Source organism: Marmota flaviventris, chromosome 1 (genome assembly GCF_047511675.1).
Source record: "Marmota flaviventris isolate mMarFla1 chromosome 1, mMarFla1.hap1, whole genome shotgun sequence".
In the NCBI taxonomy this organism is placed as follows: domain Eukaryota; kingdom Metazoa; phylum Chordata; class Mammalia; order Rodentia; family Sciuridae; genus Marmota; species Marmota flaviventris.
Genome location: NC_092498.1, coordinates 21,193,127 through 21,216,169, shown reverse-complemented (window position 1 = coordinate 21,216,169; position 23,043 = coordinate 21,193,127). Strand labels below are relative to the sequence as shown.

At 36.7% G+C, this 23,043-nt stretch overlaps 1 protein-coding gene across 1 annotated transcript in view; it reads right to left on the bottom strand.

The window, feature by feature from the left end:
* The window catches only part of Chchd3 (coiled-coil-helix-coiled-coil-helix domain containing 3), a 268,160-nt gene that overhangs the window by 211,349 nt on the left and 33,768 nt on the right, over positions 1-23,043 (bottom strand). The window lies entirely within an intron of this gene.

Here is a 23,043-nt window from a genome sequence, read left to right as displayed (position 1 = left end):
GAATTCAAGAGCGAACAACTGGAGGGAGACACAGAACCCTGCTGAGGACACAGCTGGAGCTTCCTAAATACCTGGTGACTTGATTTGAAACATCTGGCCTTTGCAATTAGAAGACTATGTTTGATATGTGATATGTTTTGTAAAGATTCTTACAACTATGATGGTAAATAAAATGGACAAGTTTTACATATTTCCTCATGAGCCTTGAGAAATATGCAAATAGTATCTCTTCTTCATTAGAAACTTGCAGCCTAAAATATGAGCAAAAGAGTACCAGAACCATTTAGGAGAATCTAGGAATACACACAAAAACCAAGCATTATTTCAAATGGTTGGACCTATTAGATGGAAAACGAGACAGTACTGTCTCTTCTCTCTGAATACATTAGTTGATGAACTAGACATTCTATGTGCCTTTCCTCAGAGCATATGCAAAAACTTAATAGGATATGTGCAATCCTTAAATACTTGGCTAACCTTGAATAGTAGCAAAAATATATATGAACGCAATAAGGATGTTTTCTCTCAGTGGTGGACTATCACAAAACAACAAAACATAGTGTTGCTGGAACACCATCAAGATGATGAAAATAAAGAGGGTCAGGATGGTGCACACCTGTAATGCCAACAGCTCAGGAAGCTGAGATAGGAGATGGCAAGTTCGAGGCCAGCCTCAGCAACTTATCGAGGCCCTAATCAACGTACTGAGGCCCTGTCTCAAAGTAACAAATAAAAAGGGCTGAGGATATGACTCAGTTAAGTGCCCCTGGGTTCAAGCCCTCAGACAAAAGAAGAAGAATAAAAGGATAATGGTGAAAGCAGAACCCACAGAACAGTGTCTTCTGACAAGAGAACTGTTCTAGAGTACACACAGTACAACATATAAAGAATTCTTACCCCTGAACAATAAAAAGACACCCCAATTAAAAATGGGCAAAGGACATAAACAGGCATTTCCCAAAAGAAGAGACGTAAGAATGGCCAATGAGCACATAAAAGCTGCTCAATAGCATTTCTCACCAGGCATATCAAAACCTCAGTGACATCGCTTTAAAAACCTTGAATAAAATTAAACCCTTCCTAGGGCTGGGGTTGTGGCTCAGTGGCAGAGCGCTGGCCTACATGTGCGAGGCTCTGAGTTCGATCCCCAGCACCACATACAAATAAATAAATAATATAAAGGTATTGTGTCCATCTACAACTAAAAAAAGTATATTTAAATTTTTTTTTTTAATTTAAAACCTTTCTAAGACACATACACACACACACACACACACACATACACACACACACAATGACATACCATTTCAAAACTTCTATCATCAAAATGATACACAATAACAATTTTCAGTGAGGATGGATAAACTAGAACCCTCATCCATAGCTGGCGGGAGTATAAAATGGCACAGCTGCTGGGAAACAGTTTGACATTTCTAAAACTGCAAAATGGAATAACCTTAGAACCCGTGATTCCACTCTCAGGTAAAGTAAATATTCAAGAGAATTGAAACCACATGTCTACACAACAACTTGTTCAGGAATATTGATAACAGTATTATTCACGAATCCCCAAAGTGGAGACAATCAAATGCCCGTCAGCTAATGAATGGATACGGGAAGGTGCTCTCACAGTATGATATTAATAGGCCATAAAAAGAAAATGAAGTACTAATACATGCTATGACATGGATAAACCTTAAAAACATTATAGGCACATAAGGTTAAATACGTGGTGAGCATTTAGTTTGCCAAAATCCAAACAGAAGAATCTTAAGGTTTCTACTTTGAAATGGTCACACAAAAACTAGAGAAACAATTGGACAGAAAATTCTGTTAGTATTCAGGAAAATCTTAAGTTTTTCCACAATTAAATGTTTTAAAACAATACAAATAATTGCTGAGAAATTGCCAGCATGATAGCTTGCCAAAGAATCTAAACAGTTTGGTTTTCTACCAGCCAGACTTTGGGTAAATATATTCAACTCCCTGACTTTTGGGTACTCACCCAAGGTTAGGTGTACCTGTGGGCTACGAAGTTCTAGACTATGCACTCTGCAAGGTGATGACTGCCACATTTCCATCTACCTCTCAGAAATGAGCAAAACAATGTGATGCTAACTTTTCAAGTTGTACGCAGACAGTAACTCCATAAGAAGAAAATACTGAAATAAATATTAACCTAATTAGTCCTACCCGATCGATCTACACTCTGAAGTTAAGCATGCTAATTAGGATCAACACACTGTAGACCTACCTATCTAAAATCATGCTGCTTCTCCTAGATTAGTTCCAATTACAACACCAAAAGTTTTCTCAAGCAAAACTCAACCAGATTCTCAAGCAAAATTTAATTTGTCAATTAAAACTAGGCTTCTGTGAGACTTCAGTCTACCAACTCTTAAGTATAATCAACAGATCAGCTTTGAAAATGAGCTGAAAGTCTCACATTATCTTTTTGTTGTTTAAAGTTTCTTTCCAACTCTATTGATATAATTGACAAAAAACTGTATATATTCAAGATGTACACTGATTATTTCACATAAATACAAATTATGCTATAATCACTATAATCAAACTAACATATCAACTACTACACATATTCATCATCTGTGTGTATATGGAGTGAGGACACCTAAAATCCACTTTCTTGTCAAATTTCAAGTAAACGATACAATATTATAAAGTCACTCTGCTTTAAGTTCTATATCACCAGAACCTACCTTATAATATCAAGTTAATCCCTATTCCCCACTCCATCCACAGCCTCTGGCAACAACTGTCCTGTTCTCCATTTATTCTCTATGTCCATGTATAAGCAAGATCATGCAGTATTTGTTTTTCTGCATCTGACCTATTTCACTTAGCACAATGTCATCTCTTCATAGTGCATATTATGCCTGTTACATAGGGGCTACCTATGGAGGAAAATCCAAAATGAGCAGTGAGCTTTGTACTCTGATGTGATCAACTGGTAGAACAATGAGGCCACCATTGGTGGATGGGCATGAAGCCAAATGGGCAAGGCCCTTCAGAGGCAGTGGTGTGGGGACATGGAAATTCAGCTTAGAAGGTTGATGTTTCCTTCCCTACACTCTTCTGCCAGCTGTTATCAGCCCTACCGCCTGCTGTAGGGTGAGGAGAAGACAGATGAGGCTATGAGACAGGGAGGGAAGTGGGACAAGAAAGGTCCAGCAACTGAATGGCAAAACTCCAGGGCTGCTGAAGACACGCTCAGGTGACCAGCTAGCTGACATCACTTCTGGTATGTAAAGGGACCAAAGCACAGCTATCTTTCTAACGCCCTCACTACTTACAGAAAAGAAGAAAAAAATTCACAACTTTTGGGTCTCAAGTCCAGGGTCAAATTCAAAAATGTAATTGCCTTAGCTACAATCAAGATTTTATAATAACAAAAGAAAAATATGACCTAGGATAAAAAGCTTAAAATCTAAAATAGCAAATCAAAGCACAGATGGGAAAATAAACCAGGGTGGTAATGGGTTTTTAGCAAATCTAAGCTTCATGTTATTTGTTTTTAAATCAATAGAATACAGAAAGCAAAAATATATTTCTTTGGATAGGTCAGATCCAAAGTGCATAAGGGGAAAAGATACACCATTTGGAGACCAGTATTTAAAGTGGCCTTTCTGAAAACACTCTTCAGCTCTTAGGATCTGAACATTTTCTCAAATAAAACTGTTATTAAACTAAAAGGTCAGTGTTTCAGGATGGACTACTTTGAGGGAAGCGCAGGAAAGGCCAACTTTGCCTATTAGCACAGTGAGTCTCCAAGCAGATCTTTAGGAGCTGGCAAAGTTTGTGAATAAGAAAAAGAGTAAAAGCAAAATGTTCAAGCCATATAAATCAGATTTGGAAATTTGCAAAATGATTTCAAGTTCAGTAAGTATGGTTTCATGGCTTTTACATACATACATTCCCCTTAAAATGTGTTAAGGCAAGAGAATGTTTTCTTCTCATCCTTGACCCTGCACTTCTTAAATCTTCTCAGAAATCATTTTAATTTCTTTCTCAATAGCAAATGTATCTTAATGAACACAAACACTGGTGTTTTGACACTGACCACAAAACATGAGAAACGGTCAAACACTACAGTTGCTTGTTTATAGGAAGTATGGCCCTAAACCCTTTATGTGAAACTGTTGTTATAAATAATAAATACTTGAATGATTAAAAGCAGCTGATGATTCCTAACAAATTTTGTTGCTAGTCCAAAGAATTGTCTTTACTGATCGCCTAGGAATCTTTAACTTTCTTAGTAATCAAATTACTAAGCTATAAATTTGGGGTTAGGACCAAATGAAAAACTTAAAGATTTCTAAATTATGCTTGATTCTGAGTATTCTTAGGAACTGAATATTGTATTCTTCAGAGAAAGTGTTGCACACATACAGCACACCTCTTCTCTTACATGACTTGCAGCCAAATTTCTGTTTTCTCTAGCAAACTAACGAGCGGAAGTGGGAACAGACACTATAATGCATTTAAGACAGATCCCTGAAAGGTGAACAGAAATGACTCCAAAAGAAGGAAGGACTTTATAACCTCATCACCTATGGGGGGAAAAATGGAAGACTGAAAATCAACCATGATTTGAGACTTCTTACATGAACTCCCCAGACCTCAAGGGACAGACCAACCAATTTCCTTTGCAACTTACCCCATGTATGATTTTCCTTTCCTTCATTTTTTTTGCATAATCCCTTCACATTAATTCCCTCCCTAATTACAGTGTTTCTTAAACAATCTCTATAAACTGCTTAATAAAAATTAAGGCTTCCTACTTTAAAACAATATCAGATTCTTTGGGATTTTTCCTTAACTGCATTTCTCATTTTGGTTTTACTATGTGCCGATACATATCACTGAAATTATGTAAAGCCTATTATTTCCTGTGCTAGCTTACAAACACTAAAGGGTAAAGATCTACTATGAGAAGAAAATAAATATATGAGATTGCATAATATCATATTTTATTTATTTATTTGGTAGTAGGGATTGAACTCAGGGGCCCTAGATCACTGAGCCAGATCCCCAGCCTTACTTTGCATTTTATTTAGAAACAGAGTCTCACTGAATTGCTTAGCGCCCTGCTTTTGCTAAGGCTGGCTTTGAACTCGTGGTTTTCCTATGTCAGCCTCTAGAGCCACTGGGATTACAGGCCTGTGCCACAATGGCCGGTTCATAATATCAGATTTTTAGACAGTGATTCTGACTCTCGCAGGATTAAGATAGTTGAGCCAAAGCTTAGAGCATAAGATACATCCAAATTAAATTTTCAGCACCATAGAAATTCCCATTAATCTATAATTTCAATAAATTCATTAATAGGAAAAGAAAATGTGTTGTCAACAAATACTAATGAAAGCATCCCATGCAATCAATGAAATACAATACACAGTATATTAGAACTAAATGACACTGCATGTGCTGAATAAATCTTGTCCTGCTCCTTACCTTCTAAAAGAGATAGGGTTTGATTGGGAGGAGAGTCGAAACATGACTAGGATAAATCTCAGGGGTGAGAAATAAATGGCTTGCCATTTGTGGCACAATCTAATTTTCAAACAAATAAACCTGATTCTCTCTCTCTCTCTCTCTCTCTCTCTCTCTCTCTCTCTCTCTCTCAAACACACACACACACACACACACACGCATAGAATATAAGTATATTCGGCTGACAGTTACCTTCACTAACCTGTAAGGAGAATGTACCTAAAGGCCGCCTTCAAAAAACTGCCATCTGTCATACCTGGCAGGGTAACTGTGGCTACTTACACATTAAAGTTAATGAAGATGGTAAAATGAAAATTCTTAACTGCACATTCATAATCATCAACATTGTGTCAGAAGGAACAGTGTTACAAAGAGTTTGGCAACCTAAACATTAACAGCATCAAGTTAATGGTTTATTTTGTAGTATTATTGCTCCATCAGGATTTATATACCTTTGTAAATTTCTAATTTGAATGGCATAATATGCAAATAATGTCCATTTTATTGTTTGCTTCACAGTAAGCACTCATAGAAACCAGCTCCATGTTCCATTCTATGTGAAAACAAACATCAATACTGGGCTGCAGAAGCTGTACAGCCAGAGACAAGCTCGTAACTCATATTCTACAGTTTTCACGTTTTTAAGTAGACAATTCGTAAAACCAGAATTGAGAATCAGATCTATCTAGTATTTCATGTCTTGATATCCTGAATAATAGTTGCAAGATCTCACAAAGCCTCTAGGAAAATAAGATCTATAATTTAAATTAAAAAATAATAATTACCTCTGGATATTGCTTTTTGATGCATAGCTTAATTTTTTGTTTGTTTCAGAAATGGATATATTTTGTTCACTGGGGATAAAACTATAAATTAAACAGCATTAACTCTCCAATCCCAAATGAAGTACAAGAAAACACCAAAAACTTGTTTCCATTTAATTAAAACAGTTAAAGGTTCGATCTGAAGGAGTCAAGAAATGCAGAGAGGATCACATGGAAATGAAGGGGATTCAGTCTGCTCTTGGCAGGGCCACAATTCATTTTTGTAATTTTGTTCAAAACACTTCATTGCTTTAGGCCAAGGCTGTCTCATATGTAAAATCAGGGTCCAAACCAGCAAATTTCCAATATCCCTTCCCTTCTGTTTTAAATGGGAGACTGATGGATTGAATTCAGGCTTGAGCCTTCACTGGCCCTAAAAAGGCCTCTGGAATGAAGAAGGTAAAGGAAAACTACAGTTTATCACAGGAAACATATATTGTCAGTTGTTTGCTTGGAGTGACAATTTATTCATTTGCAGAAATTGTCTCTCAGGTACCCACCCATCAAACTACCAAAACCAGCCTCTAGGCTTTACAAAGGAAAAGGAAAAACAAATGCAGGCTTTGCTAGGTAAATATGTGCAGGTGTTCAACAAAAACTTGTTAATTGTTTAATTTGTGGAGTCAAGCATCAGTCATTAGTAAAATAAGTCACCTACTTTGGGGACAGCTTAGGGAAGATTTAGAAGAAACATATACACACTGTAAAATATATTGTCTAAATATAAAGACTGACTGCTACTCAGAAAAGAACCCTCCAGACAAATCCCAGCTCCCCAGCCTCCAATAACCCTGCTGCCACCACCAGATTTCTGCTTCTAACCCTCCTGTACAAAGAATCTGAAGCCACCACTACCAACAGCATGTTGCTCATGAAGGAGAGGGCTGGGCATTCACCAGTCACATACCCCACTGGCCACAGAGTAGCAGTCTGAATGTTTAAGCTCCATTTTCTGTTCTCTCATCTACCATATGAAGTTATTTTTCTTTTTAACTTTTTCCCCCAAAATCAAACAGCCTCCTCCAAACTAGAGAAAGCAATCAATTCACCAGGTAGCAAATTCTTGCTGATGTAATCCTACACTAGGCTTTATGAGAGATGAAGACATATAAAATGGTTCCTGCCATTAAGGATATAATAATGTATCTGAATCAGTAAAATTGTGTTACTAAATTGTGTTTAGTATCAAGGAAAGTCACCAAGGTCAACTATAGTTAAAGAGTTAGGACTTGAGCGATGACCTAAATTAAACAGATGGAAAGGAAAACAATTTGATTATAAGAAGTAAAAACAGCAGGGTAAATAGTGCTAAATGGTAGGGAGCTTCAGAAACTAGGCAGGAATTTAAAAAAGAAATGTTTAAGAAACAGGGCATCACAGACAGTTACAAACCTAAAATAATGTAGCAAAATAAGGTGTTATGGGAAATGTAATGTGGTACATGTTTGCAGACAGACCAGGGAGGGAAAACACAAGGCAATGAGTGGTGATCTGAGTGTAAACCCACCCTCCCCTCAAAGCAGCAGCACCTCCCGGGAACTTGTTACAGAACCGCCAAATCAAAAACTCTGGGGAAGGGGCCCAACAATGTGTGTTAATAAGTGCTCCAGGTGATCTTGCTGCACACTGAAGTTTGAGAGCCACTGGCAAATGGTGATGAGGACCTGGAGTAGGAGACTGGCCATGAAGGTGGAGTCTAAGGTACAAGACAGATCACTGGGAAAAACCGATCATCTGAGACTAAGAGATGAAAGAGAAAGATGTCAAAGGTGCATCCAGATGCCAGAAAATTAATACCCATGATGGTCAATTAAGTAAAGAAGGAGAGGCTATTTGAGGAAGAAAGATAATGAGCTCAGTTTCAGACATGTTCAATTGAAGGTAATGGTAGAACCACCACATGGAATTGTAGGCAATTAGATATTTGATCCTGAAAACTCAGATTTGATTTGAGACTTGGCTGGAAATGCTGATTTAGGAATGACTGTTACAGATCTGAGCTCAGTAAATTCGCCCAGGAAAAAAAAAAAAAAAAAAAGTCTGCAAAGGAAAAAAGGTAAAAGCCCGAGGAATAGGCCTTAAAAATTCATCAGATGAAGAAGGGGAGTTAAAAAAAAAAAAAAATCATTAGGGACAAAGAAGAAATATAGTTAAGAAATGAACCAAGGTAGCACATGTAGAAATGCTAAATAAATTTCTCCCCCTTGTATTATTTTCCCCTTTCCCCTCACTTCCTCTTGTATGTAATTTTGTATAACCCTGAGGGTCTCCTTCCATTTCCATGCAATTTCCCTTCTCTCTCCCTTTCCCTCCCACCTCTCATCCCTGTTTAATGTTAATCTTCTTCTCATGCTCTTCATCCCTACTCTGTTCTTAGTTACTCTCCTTATATCAAAGAAGACATTACAGTAGAGGGGGTAGAGAGAGAAGAGGGGAGGGGAGGGGAGGGGAGGAGGGATAGTAGAGGATAGGAAAGGCAGCAGAATACAACAGACACTAGTATGGCAATATGTAAATCAATGGATGTGTAACTGATGTGATTCTGCAATCTGTATACGGGGTAAAAATGGGAGTTCATAACCCACTTGAATCAGAGTGTGAAATATGATATATCAAGAACTATGTAATGTTTTGAACAACCAACAATAAAAAATTTAAAAAAAAAAATAAAATCTGGGGTCAGAACTCCATTCTGACTCCATTCTTTTAATGGCATTAGAAAGGTAGGATGCACAAAAAAAAAGAAAAAGAAAAAAGAAATGCTAAATAGACTTTATCTCAGGTGCCAATTCTGATCAGTTGGCAGGAGCTGCCTGGGGTGCTGTGTGTAGAAGGACTCTGAGGACAACTCCAGGTTCGGGGAATTAGTGTCTACCCTGGGCACAGGAGGAAGAACTGGCAACATGGGTTACGATTACCTGCCATTCCACAGAGCGCATGGAAATCAGATTGTGTGAGCATCAGCCATCAGTGGGAGGAGAGTAGTGGAAGGCAGCAATTATAGGTCTTAAAACTGAGATAGGAAGGGGTGAAAATTATAAATAAAAGAAGATTTTCACAAATAGTAGAAATCTGTGCATGTTTGAAAGCAGTCATGATCAATAATTGTCACTAAATTATAAGATATAGATGGATGCTAGTTATTATTTCTCCAAAGAAATTTAGGGAATATAATGTATATATTACTTATAAAGAGCAGGCTAACACACAGTAACTTAAAGCAATTAATCTTTATATATTATTCTCTAGTACATTTTCCTAATGACCATCTTAATACAGGTTTCACAGCATTTTTTTTTAAGAATATTTCATAACATTAAAACAGAGTAGACAAGCCCATTTCACATGCTAAAAAAAAAGCTTCACACAACACTAATGCCCTTACCTAAATAATTTGTTTTGGTAAATAGAACCACAAATACCATTCTGATTCTTAATTCATAAATCATCTTCTCTCTTCCTATTGTTATGAACTAGTCTGTGTTTTAGTCATATGTATATGATCATATATATATATTTTTTTTAATCTTCAAATATATTACACACTAATAAAATTCCTGAATTCAACTAATATACTACTTAGTTCTTTAAGCTCTGACTGATACTATTTTGTAAAGAAGACTTTCAATTTATCTTTAGATACAATCAACGTGCAAGGAAAGCTTAAAGACTCAAAAGTCTGAAAATGAAATCTATCTTCTAATCCACCTAACTTTCTACAGCCTTAGGAAATCCAACTAAACCAATCTCCACACTTCATTCTTTAATTTATTTATTTATTCTAATTTGTTATATATGACAGCAGAATGCATTTCAATTCACAGTACACATATAGAGCACAATTTTTCCTGTCTCTGGTTGTACACAAAGTGGAGTCACACCATTCATGTCTTCATACATGTACTTGGGAATAATGATGTCCATTTTATTTCGCTGTCTTTCCTACTCCCCTGCCCCCTCCCCACCCCTCCCTCCCCTTTGTCCTATCTAAAGTTCCTCCATTCCTCCCATGCTCCCTCCACCCCCCACCATCCTCATATGGATCAGCATCCTCATATCAGAGAAAACATTCAGCCTTTGGTTTTTTGGGATTGGCTTACTTACCTTAGCATAATTCTCAAACTCCATCCATTAACCTACAAATGCCATGATTGTTTTCTCTTTTAATGCTGAATAATATTCCACTGTGTATATGTACCACAGTTTCTTTTCATTCTTATGAATGAAAATAAAATTTGTGACTCAATAACAACCCTTTTTAAAAAGGAAGAAAACGTGAGCCCTATGTCTAGATATGGACCACTGTTGGACAATGGAAATATTGGGAGGATCCCAGACCTGGGGGTGTCAGTGGCTGCACAGAAAGCCCTTTAAGGGTGAGATGCCAAAAGGACCTATTTAACATACTGGCTAACCACTGCAGAACAATGGCTTCTCCTGGGAAGTTTTTTAAAAGCAATTCAGATTTTATACCCATGCCTAATTCATATTTTATTTATGATAGCTCAAATATATTAAAATGCCGAGACAGCATTATACATATTGGTATAATATTTTTCATTAAGCTATAGTGCAATATCCTGGGCTTTGTTTTTTATTTAATTCACATTGTGATAATTAGATCAGCCTCTTTTGAAGTCAGACTATAATACCTATGGCTCTGTTATTTTTTCCTTCATCTAAAGTAACAAATCTCCACTTAATGTTCAGAAAACATCATTTCAATGTATCATAAGTAGTTATAATCTCTAATAAAACAAAAATAATTCTCTGCGAAGCTTTGTGGAAGCTCTGTGACTTAGCTGGTCACAGCTGATTTTACCACTTTTAAAATACAAGGCTGCACACAAAGATTTTAAGACCAAAGCATGGTGTTGTCTTTTGTTTAAATGCAAGGATACACTTAACATTTTTTCTAAAAGTAAAATAAATTCTCCACCATAAAGTTAGAATGCACAGAGATCACAGAGGAAAAAAAAAAAAAAAAACTTATGATCATATTCAAAATGATACAGAATCTCCTAATACCAATGTTATATAGAGGTGGAATTTCTCCTTAAGTAGCCCTTCATTTTTGTAACGTACTCCATTTTGTAAGGTGGGTATCAATTCTGTAGAATTCCAAGGACCACATAAAATAGCAGTGAAAAAAAGACCAGTGGTTCTCACCCTTCTCAGCTGGGGCTCTGCTCTTGTGATTGTTGTTGTTGTTTTGTTTGCAGTGCTGAAGAACAAACCCAGGGCTCAACATGCTGGTCAAGCACTCTACCTCAGAACTAGCCCCCAGTTCTGCTTTAAAACAGCAAATATTTTACAATTACTGTCCTGAAATGAAACAGATAATAATCTAACAAAATTTTTAATCAATATAATGCCCCAAGTGTTATATTTAAAAAGAAATAAAGGAAGCTGATTTATAATAAAATAATGGCATTTTACTATGTAAATGCTCAACCATAACTACTCTAGAAGATGCAATAAAACAGCCTGAATATTGAGATTCTGTGTAAATCACCACAAATGCAAAAGCTGTAGCTACTGCTACAGAGTTAATTGCATTTCTAGAAAATTCAGTATATTTTAAAACCATACAAAACATACTTTGAGCTTATATATAAATCAACTAAGTTCTAGGCCAGGTAAATAGGTTTGTAACTGCTCGAATTTCTGACAGGACAATCAGAAGTTGAGGGCACAGGACAATCCTTTGAGGTGCAGAACTACCCTAGACACTGTGGGCATCTGGATGCCTGACTGGATCTGTAAGTACCAGCACCTACCCCACAGATTTCCAAAGTGCCTAAAGCATGCAGTAATTTCCAAAGTTGGGCTGTACTACCCCACCACAGAGTACTATCCATTTAGCTAAGCTAAAATATTCACCCTAAAAAAAGGGAGGGGAATTTATATCATTTATTATTTTCATAGCCACTGATAATCAACAAATAATTCACTAATATTATTACAGGTTTTTTTTTTTTTTTTTAAAAAACACAGATAAAAATTTAGAGATGACACTAACCTCTCCTCCCCAACACAATTTTTGCCTTTAGGTGCTCATCTCCATGCTCACCAAAAAACGTATTTGCCAAGTCCACTTATAAAGACCATTTTGAATTTCCTTGGGGGATCCAAAATTACTCTGCTAATCATCAAACTGTCTTTTTTTTTTTTTTCTCTCTCTCTCTCTCCTGATACATTAAGAGGAGGTGAGGCCTCCACTACTAATTCAGATGCAAACTGCAGCCTAAAGAAAGACCCCAGGTGTCTGTGATGACATCACAAGAGCACATGCACAGAAAAACCAGGGAGGTACAGAGCAAACCCCATCCACCCACAAACTGCAAAGGTGTGCATTACTAAGCATTTGCAGACATTTTCAGGTTCCTAAGACACCAATTTCCCAAGCACAGATTTCTTTCAGACTTACTTCCCATCAAAATGATCTACATCTGTCCAATTAAAACTGCATGATTCTTATGTGACAATATCCGAATTAACACCAAAAACAAAGAGTTCAATAAGACCCCATCATTCTATTTATATTCATGGAAAATAAGAAAAGGATTTAAAGTTACTCACCCTAAATTAACTAACAATAATTTACCAAGATCCCTTTTTGAAATTAAGGAAATGAAGATTTAATAAATAATAATTTCTCTATAAACACCAAAAATAACATTAGCTTTTGGATACCATAATATGAAGTTATCTAGAAGAAATGATAGAAAGGCAGCAAGGAAGAGTACAATCTAAACCTATACGACACTTAAAAAAAATGCATTTAGAATTCTTTTCAAGTACCTTTAGCAATTGGATCCAGTCCTTTAAAAAAAAAGTGTTATCAGGTAGAGGTCCTTAGGGGAATTGACTTAATGAAACTAATAATTAGAATATCAACTGATTCTCCATAAATAATAACTTCCAACATACACGATGATTTCCTCAAATAATTTGCTAAGTAATTTGAGATTTCCTCTCAGGGAATGTTCTTACCAAGCCCTCCCCTACTCTCACCCCTTGCCCCACCTCCCATCCTGTTAGTGTAAGTGAACATAAATCTTTTCTAATTCTGTTACAAATTATAAATTTAATTACTCCAAATGAATAAGATTTAATTGCATGTTTTAACACTTCAAAATGGTTTTAACATATTTTATCTCAGATATATAGTTTATGGAGAATTTAATCAGAAGAAATTAATCTAATAATGCATTTAATATATTTTTATATGTATAATATAAGAAATCTTTAAAAGGATAAGATGAAATGGTCAAATGTAGATTTATAAGCATGTGAAATGTGGCTATGAAATCATGAGGACGGTGTAACATGCCAGACATCACAGGCTCAGGTTCAGCCACAGCCATTGTGCACGTACGTGTTTGCAGAGGCATGGATAGACCACAGGGTTGTCAAATAAAATACAGAATCGTGTCATGTTTGATTCAACTTAAATGTATAGAAAAACAACTCAATGAGAAGGATAGCAAAACAATTTTAATAAAAGGTTTACAGAGACCCATGTTCTCCTGACCCTTCCCTCTGTGACTTAATTTCTTATCTAGAAATTACCAATTAGGTTTCTCTTGAAGATGAAATGCAGTGAACTGAGGAGGTATTTGAAGGTCAAAGATGAACATCATAACACTAAGAGAGTGAAACTCTATTCAACTGAAGAACCACCAGTGTTTTATTTTAAAAGTCCCTACTGATATTGTATAACGTTTCAGTGAGCCAGTACTATATTTTGGAAGAGATTGTTTTAAGCCATATATTCTTCAGAATGCCAATATGCTAGGCGCTGCAATTTTTAAACTTCCAGAAAAGATTATATAACAACAACAAAAAAAGAAATCTGTGGTGCATTTTTCATGAGGAGTTAGGACCTGGCTTGATGTCTAGGTTCAATTACATTAGTATTTTAGCTTCTGATCACCATGGTTCATATATTTATTGTAAATGAATTTGATTTGACAGTAATAAAAATTAATTTGAGTCTCTTTCATTACCTTTGAATGCTGCTAACGTCAAAGATTATGATGAATGATAAGAAGACAGAAGGGTAAAGTAAAATTGATGTTCATAAAGTATTTTCTAAAAATTCATTTTCATGACCAGCTTAAAAGCCTACTGAATCTTCCTCCTAGGAACATGAAGACTAGTGGCAAAGACAAAGACCCAGATAATGAGGCTGGCTATTATATATTTTATATATAAAACAATGAAAACATGAAAGTAAATTAAATAGCCAAAGCCAGGATAACATCAAATAGTAACATGGCATATCTACATGATGAAATACCTCACTAATATTAAGAAACATGCTTTGAAGAATATTAGTCCTATGAAAAAATTCTCACAGGTAAAAAGGACTACGCACTGGGCTAAACATACTGTTGGATTCGTTTTCTTTTTGTGTATGTCCAGCACTGAAAGAAACACAAGGAAACCATCACAAAGAAGTACCTACACATACATGTACAGCCTGGAATGATATAGGCCAAGACATTAGGATTATCTTTGTACTGGGAGAAAATGGATCTTTTCCTTTCTCTCTGTATACTTGATTGTATTTATTTTACCAAAAACACACCTCCTACTCTCATCATTATTTAATTTATTTCTAAACAATACATAAATAATTAAACGAAATCCAAGTTTTTCAAAAACACCTTTCTCAGGTGATGACATGCGCCTGTAGTCCCAGTTACTTGGGACTCAGAAGGAACATTTAACCCCAAGAGTTCAGGACCAGCCTGAGCAACATAACAAGACTTTGTCTCTTCAAAAATAAAAAAGGTGGCACCTTAGGAAGTTGAGGCAGGAGGATCCCAAGTTCAAAGCCAGCCTTAACAAAAGTGAGGCACTAAGCAACTCAGTGAGATCCTGTCTCTAAATAAAATACAAAATTTGGACTGGGGATGTGGCTAATGGACGAGTGCCCCTGAGTTCAATCCCTGGTACCCAAAATATAAAAATAAATTAAATTTAAAATATCTTTATCAATTCTATCACGAACATCAAATGTACAAATTACAGTTTAGCTCTCAGAGGCTCAGACTCCAAAACAGAGTTGGCTGAAATTAAGTGCCTAAAAGTGAGCACCATTTGATCCAAGAAAAAAAAAAAAAAAAAACTTACATTTTTTTTTCCTTTACCCCACAATCATCCTGCCACATCCCATTCTAACAAATACCTCTAAGTTTTTCCAAATGTAAACTAACAACAATTAAAATACAATCACAATTTTACAATAACATTTGGGAAAGTACAATTTATAGTATATGGTTTCTTGCACTAAACATCTAGAAACATACCAGACAAGGATTCTTTTGCTGAAGAGTTAAATAATTTAAAATTATGAAATTCAAAGTGTCTTAAAAAGACTATTCAGTGTCCATAGGTAGAAAATAGGGGAAAAGCAAAAACAGGTCTCTTCCACTCTAGTTTTTCAAGGAGCATTTAATTTTTTGCCTCCCATTTAGATTTTTCAACTGATAACAGCAACCATCCTAGGATGATGGATAATAGGTGTTACCAAGGACAGCAGATGAAAAATTCTTGGCCACTCACTTAAGCAATCAGCTGAGGTTAAGCAAAGTCAGATAAAAGGAATGAAAGATAACCAGACTGTACTTTCTGTATCATACAACAAATATACCGCCACCTAACATGTGGTGGGACTCTATGGAGATCCATTTCTTAAACGTAGCAGTCACTGTCACAGAAAGTCACTGCGTTTGGGGGTATTCTAGAAAATCACTCTATAAACTGTCCACTTTGTGAAACAGACTTAGAGACCTATTCATTTTATTCCACACAGGCACAAGCTAAAAAATAGAACTTCAACTATAAATTCAAACTATATTATATTCATCATTACACTCTTTGCTGCCACTAGCAAGATAAAACATTTAATGTTCTTTGCTTGCTGATTAGATTTATAGTTGGTAGGAAACACATATCAAAATTTAGCTTTGCTTCCTTAAAATGGAATCTGACAACTTCTCACTGGGGTTTCATGGCCTAAAGTATCTCTAGTGAAAGCTATTATTTAACATACCAAACTTCATTTTCTTTTTTTTTTTTTTTTTTAGTAATTTAGTCCAAGCATACATTGCAATCAACTGGCTAAGACAAAGGGATTTTAAACACCTATTTGTGGGAATTATATCTCAATAATAAATATCAAAACCATCACTTTCCACAAACTTTCAAGACACGGTACCAAAGGTAAATGACAAGACACAATAAGAGATACTATCGATTTATCTTGAGTTTAATCTTCATCTTATTTATTTGGATTTAATGGGAAATCAAACTAAATTATTCATCCTTACAGTAGCAGAGGAATTCTTAGATACTATTTAAGCTATTTTGGAGATAAATGGAAAACATCAGATCTTTTCAATTTTTCATCTATGCTGATAAATCAGGAGTAACTAAAATCCAAAGAGGGATTCAGACATGTGAGAAAGTGAAGGCTCTGTGACCGAAATATTGCAACATAACTCAGCTCTATTTTGAGAAGAACTTGTGTCTCAGCGTTGCCAACATTCCCATCACTGAAAAGTTTTGACTATACCCTTTTCAGCTCTCCCCAGGAATCCAAAGAAAAGTATGACTATCAGGAGGCACAGTGCAGGCTGCCCCGGGCAGCGGCTTCTAGTGGTCTCCATACTCCATTTTTCCCTCTAAGACCAGGAACACAGTTTCTGGATGGGCACATGGCTGGTCACAGTAGACTACGTTTTTCAGCTTCACTAGCACTTAGGCATAGCCTGGTGCCTAAGTTCTGGCTAATGTGACGTGAGCAGATACAGCAGGAGCAGCTGCCCAGTCAACCCCAAGGCACGGGCCTGATTGCAGCTGGAAGTCATTTTGAAGCATAAGGATTCATTTTGAGCAATAAGACAGAGGAAGACTGGGTGCCAACACTAAGGAATCATCAAATTGCTCAAAATGTTATATGAAAGAAAAAAATCTAACTTTTTAAAATCACTGTAACTAGGGTCTCCATCAGAACTGTGAAACTGAATGTTGCTCCACTATCCTGATAAAACTCTTTGTCAAAGCTAGAAGAATCGGAAGACAGCCTGAAAAACACACAGGCTTAGGATTTAGAGAAGCAGCAGAAAGGTCAGCTATGTCGAGTGCTCTTGAAGACCTGGAAGAGACCTGAAGGAAGAAGCACATGCTTGCCCTGGGAAAGTCTCTTTTTTTACTATGCACAGTAAGAGTGACTGGGAAATCATTGAGGTGCTTTGTCCATTCTAGAGCAAGCCATCAGGCAAGGTTTCTAATCTCTGTAGAAGAGCCATTTTATTATTTCCATAATGAAGGACATGAATTAGATCACTACTAATGTCCCTTTCAGTTAATATAATTCTGAAATTGTTATGCTGTCTACCCATGTCATCCCTACATAGCAACCAAGAATGTTAGTTCTGGGATCAGATCTCTTAGGATCTAAAATCCTCTTCTGCCCTGTGTTATATGTATATCGTGACTCTATTTCCTAATCTGTAAAATGGGTAAAGTAAAAGTAATAAGACTGTTGTAAGAGCTATATCAGCTTCTGATACATACCAATACCTCATCAGACTACATTTCGCTTCCCATGAATCCACTTTACCCGAAACGCTACACAAATAACCTACAAAGTTCAAGTAACAAGGAATTTCAGAGATTCCACATCAATATGACTACATTCTCTTTTCTACTCTGCAATCTTTTCTACTCAAGGCTCCATCTAATCATCTACTTCCTGTTTAGTGACAGTCTAACATAATCACACAAACTAGTAATTCATATCTCCCCATCACCCTTCTGGCAAGCTAAAGTTTTAGAGAAAAGTCTCAGCTATCACAAAGTTTATTTTGAACCTGACTAGCTAAAGCAAAGTTCTCAATCTTTTTTCCTTCTCTTTTCTTAGGAAGCATTCTACATCACAGCAGCGAGGGTTCAACACAAACCCTTCTAGATCTTCCTTATTCAGGCTTTCTTTCAATGCAAATTCTCTAACAAAGTCTGAAATATAAGGAGCAACTCTCACAGAATTGCTTCCCTTCTCCATCCCTCCAATTACATGCAAAAAACTTAAATTTGATTTGGGACCACCCTATATGGGCTGTATCCATGAATCCATTTCCTCTCATCTATGTTCTGCTGCTAAACTTTAGGGATTCTTACAGCTCAAAACAAACAACTGAACTAATTCAAAATGCTCACTGATACCTAACAGTTCCTCAGGGAACCTCAACTATCAGCTAAAAAATAAACATTAGATTAGGTCTAAAGCAGTGTGCTGGAGTATAAGTTAGGTAAAACACGAATACATGAAAGGGACTGGTAATGTTTTTCATGTTAAAGTTCTATAAGAAAACAATCATTTTAAGCATGCAATGACAGATTTGCCACATTCTTAAGAAATGAAAATCATATCCAGAGGCACTTTTTTTTCCAATATAGCATGTCCAATTTTATAAAAGATGTAAATGGAGAACTATACTTGACTTAAACATATTCGCTTAACACCACATTTAACATCTATTTTCTAATGAGCAATATTTGTATTTTTACAATCTTAAAACCATCTCTTAATCACACTGATATAATATTTTTTTTCATTTCCCCGAGAGTCTCTCAAACTAGCCTGTTTTCATTACTATAATGAAATACCACAGGCAGGCTAATTTTATAAAGGAAAGAGATTTAGTTAGCTCAGTTTTTGAAGCTAAAAGTCCAAAACAAGGTGGTCCCATTAGACAGATCAGTCTCTGGTGAGATCCTCATAGGTCAATGGCATCACAATGGAGAGAGCACAAGTGGGTGGAAAAGATACCCTAAAATAGGAAGCCAGAGAGTGATTTGGGCATCCCATGTGAGCTACCATAATCTCTTTTCAGGGCAGCTCCCCAAGTCATCTAAGAGCCTTCCACTGTTTAAGGTTCTCCCACCTCTCAGCACAAGCACTCTAGGGACCAAGATTCCAACACATGAACCCTTCGGGTCCATTCCAGCCATACCCTATCCAAAGCATTCGGGGTTCCCACAAGTACCCACACATGCTGTTGCTCTACCGTCCTTGCTGCAAAGAACAGACTTACATCATCATTTCCCCCAGAAAGAAGGAGCTGGCATCTCTGTGAGGTGATTCTCATTACAACCAACTCTACAATAACACAGGAAACCAAGCAAGACCAACGTACTGCTGAAGCCATTCACAGCTGGCTCTGGTGTGTGCCAGTGTGTACACATTTCCATACAGCCACTCTCAGATGCAGAAACTGAGAAGATGTTTCATTTTTCTACCCAAAACTCTTCTCCCTGCTGCACAGTCCAACAGACGATCGCATTTCTCAACACTTCTAGAGGTGCAAATTTTCTCACAATAATACCATCTTAAGAAACCCTCTGGTATGTTTGAAGACATTTATAATTTATATGTTACAAAAACGTGGTTTTAATCTTAAAATATTTTAATACTAATATTAAGAGCATGATAAAGTATGTTGTAATAACCTTTTCTTAGCATTTATAAAATATAAAAATAAAATTCAATTTGTTCCAATCTTTAATTGTAAAAAAAAAAAAAAAAACTCAAAGGTGACCTCATGTTGGCTCTGGAGACCAATACTACAATCATCCCACGTAAAGCTTTTAGTCAACTTTTCGTCACTGTGACCTAAAGACCTGACATGAATAATTAAGAAGGAAACTTTATTTTGGTGCACGGTTTCAGGGATTCCAGTCCACAGGATGGCTGACTCCACAGCTCAGCATCTGAGGTAAGGCAGGATAACTTGGCAGAAGAGTGTGCGAGAAGAAAGCAGCTTAGAGCATGGCCATCAGGGAAGAGAGGGAACTCCATTCACCAGGGACAACTGTGTACCCTGCCTGCCCACAGCGACCACCCATTTAACCCACCCATTCCAGTGGAGGAAGCCTCAGAGGTCTCACCTCTGAACGTTTTTTGCATTGTCTCACGTATGATCTTCTGAGGGACACACACCACATATCCAAACCATAATACCTTGGTATCTGCAGGGATTGGTCCAGATCCCTCATGGATACCAAAATAGGGATGCCCAAGTTCCTTATATAAAAGGCACAGCATTTGTAAATAACGTACACATATCCTCCCATAGACTCTAAAACATCTCCAGGTTACTTACAGTACGTAAGACAATGTGAACACTACTGTACTGTATTATTTAGGGAATAATAACAAGAAAGCAAAGTCTGTACGTATTCATTACAGATGCCAATTTCTTCAAAATATTGGAATACAGAGGGCCAGCTGTATTTTAAAATGTAGATGAAACTGACAAACCTGCTACAGCATCAAAAGGAGAAAAATCCACTTTCATGACCTAACATTTGGAATTCTTATATTCTGCACTTGAGGAAATTAACAGCTTTAATTTTCGAACTTTGTGTTTTGTTTCTAAAAATGACAAGAAAAGAGAAAAAAATTCAAAGTACTTGAAAGTACAAATACATTTTGGGTGGATAGTTTTTATTCCCAACATATGAAAAGCAAAATTGAACATAATAATCACCATATCTTTCTCTTTTTAGCATTAAGCATTAAAATATTAGACACACCAAGATGTGCTAAAGGAGAATTTTTAGCAAATGAACACACCTTACCAATCAACTAAAAAGCATCCTAAAGCTAATTTCCAGGGCCATCATCACTTTTATGGTGCTCATTAACCGCTTTTCAGCATCAGTGTCCCGTGTGTTTCTAGACTGTCACCAATAATCCATTATGGGCATAAATTAAACACTACATGACTACAAATAAAAATTTTAAATATATGAATGTTTAATCATCATAGCAGCTAGCAGCATGTATTATAAGCCAACTGTGTAATAAAGCAACTCAGGGGCTGAAACCCATTTGCCTGATCTCTACTAACAATCAGAAAATTCATTAAATACTCAAAGAAAATACTTATTGGTTGATTTGTTAATAGAAATTAAAATAGCCTCAATTAGAGTATTTAATAGTATGTGCTCTCCAAAACAATGTCACTGAAGTCCCCAGTTGAGAATGGTATAAAATAACCAACCTAAACAGACCAGTTTTCTTTCAAATATTCGCTGAACAAAGATACTTATATTTTTAGGTTTCAAAAGTTTCCTAATAGAATGCAACCAAATAAACACTAATGGGTAAAAAGGGTATTATCAAAAAATAAAGTACTAAAAAAAGTGCAACGTTAGTATCTTTTCAGTTACCATAACAAAATACGTGAGGCTGGAACTTTAGTTAAAAGTTTTATTTAGATCACAATCTGGAAGCACAAAGCCAGGCACCAGCATCAGCTTGGCTCTGGTGAGAAGCTCCTGAGAAATGGCATCATAATGATAGGAGCACAGGTGAGAAGGAGAAATCACAGGACAACACAGAAAGCCAGAAAGAATTCGAGGAGGAGCCGGACTTGCCTTTTTCTAACAACCCACTCCAAAGTACTAAGCAGGATCCAAAGAGAATTCGGTCAGTTCCTTCCCATGGGAGCATCTTCAATGACCTAATTATCTCCCACTAAACTCCACCTCTTGAAGATGTCACACCACTTCTCAATATCACTACAACAGGGACCAGCTTCCACCAACACATGAGCCATTAGATGACACACTCAAATCATATCCAAACCATAGCAAGCACTATCCAACTTACAAGCCAAATTCAAAACAACCTGTCCTCAGAAAATCAGTAGTTAGTATTCTCTAGTAAGCAAAAGAATATTACAAAAATTCAGACCGTAAGCTTTGCAAGCTTTTTGGATAAAACACAAAAAGACTGTAAAGTGTTTGTAATGATTAGAAAAATAACAAATTAGGCATCAGAAAGAATGGAGGGAGAGGATGTATAAGGCAGAAGAGGAATCAAGTTGATGGTTTTGCAAGGCAAACTCAGAAGAGGAAATTCATTGAATGCAAGTGCACACAGGTGTGCAGGCTTCTGCCTAGGAAGGACATGCAGCTGCGAGCAGGACCAGGTCACAGTGCCTCCTAGTAACTCCTGAGCCTCCAGCTCTGACCCAGAAGCATCCCGACAAAGCAAAGCCACATGCTCTTGTATGCTGCCGGCTGGGGAGTGCAGCAGTCCACTGAGTATAAGTGTGCTGGGTGGGTGTTTCCCCTGCACCTAAAGCTTCTCGTAACAACATCATCCAAGGAACTTACTATATCTGGAGCTACAGCTGAATCAGACAGGCAGGCTTAATAGTTGAAAAGAAATATCTTACCTATTCCCCACCTAAGGGAGGAAACAAAATGCTTTTAATTGGTTCCTGTTCAACTAATGAAAGAACAAGCGGAATTAGATTTTAGGTAAGGACAGAAGCGACCAAAATACACTTACACTGTCAGACCTAACAAATTATGAAGAGGTTCAGATTGGCCAGGTGAAAAGCAATACAACAAACCTTCTCAGGCCCACATTCTGTGCGGGAGAGCCAGGGCACCTTGGTATTCTCTGACTCTCTATTTCAGGTCCTGTGTCTGCCCTGTCTATCTTTTTTCTAATTAGACCTGATATTGTTAGTATATATTTTTCAGTTTTGTTATTTACTTGGTCAAATGTTAAGTGCCTAATCCATGCCAATTCCAGTAGATGGCATAAATGTATGTAGTCATGAGAGACGGTATGGTCTAATACGGCAGTATTTAATTTGGGGATTAAGGG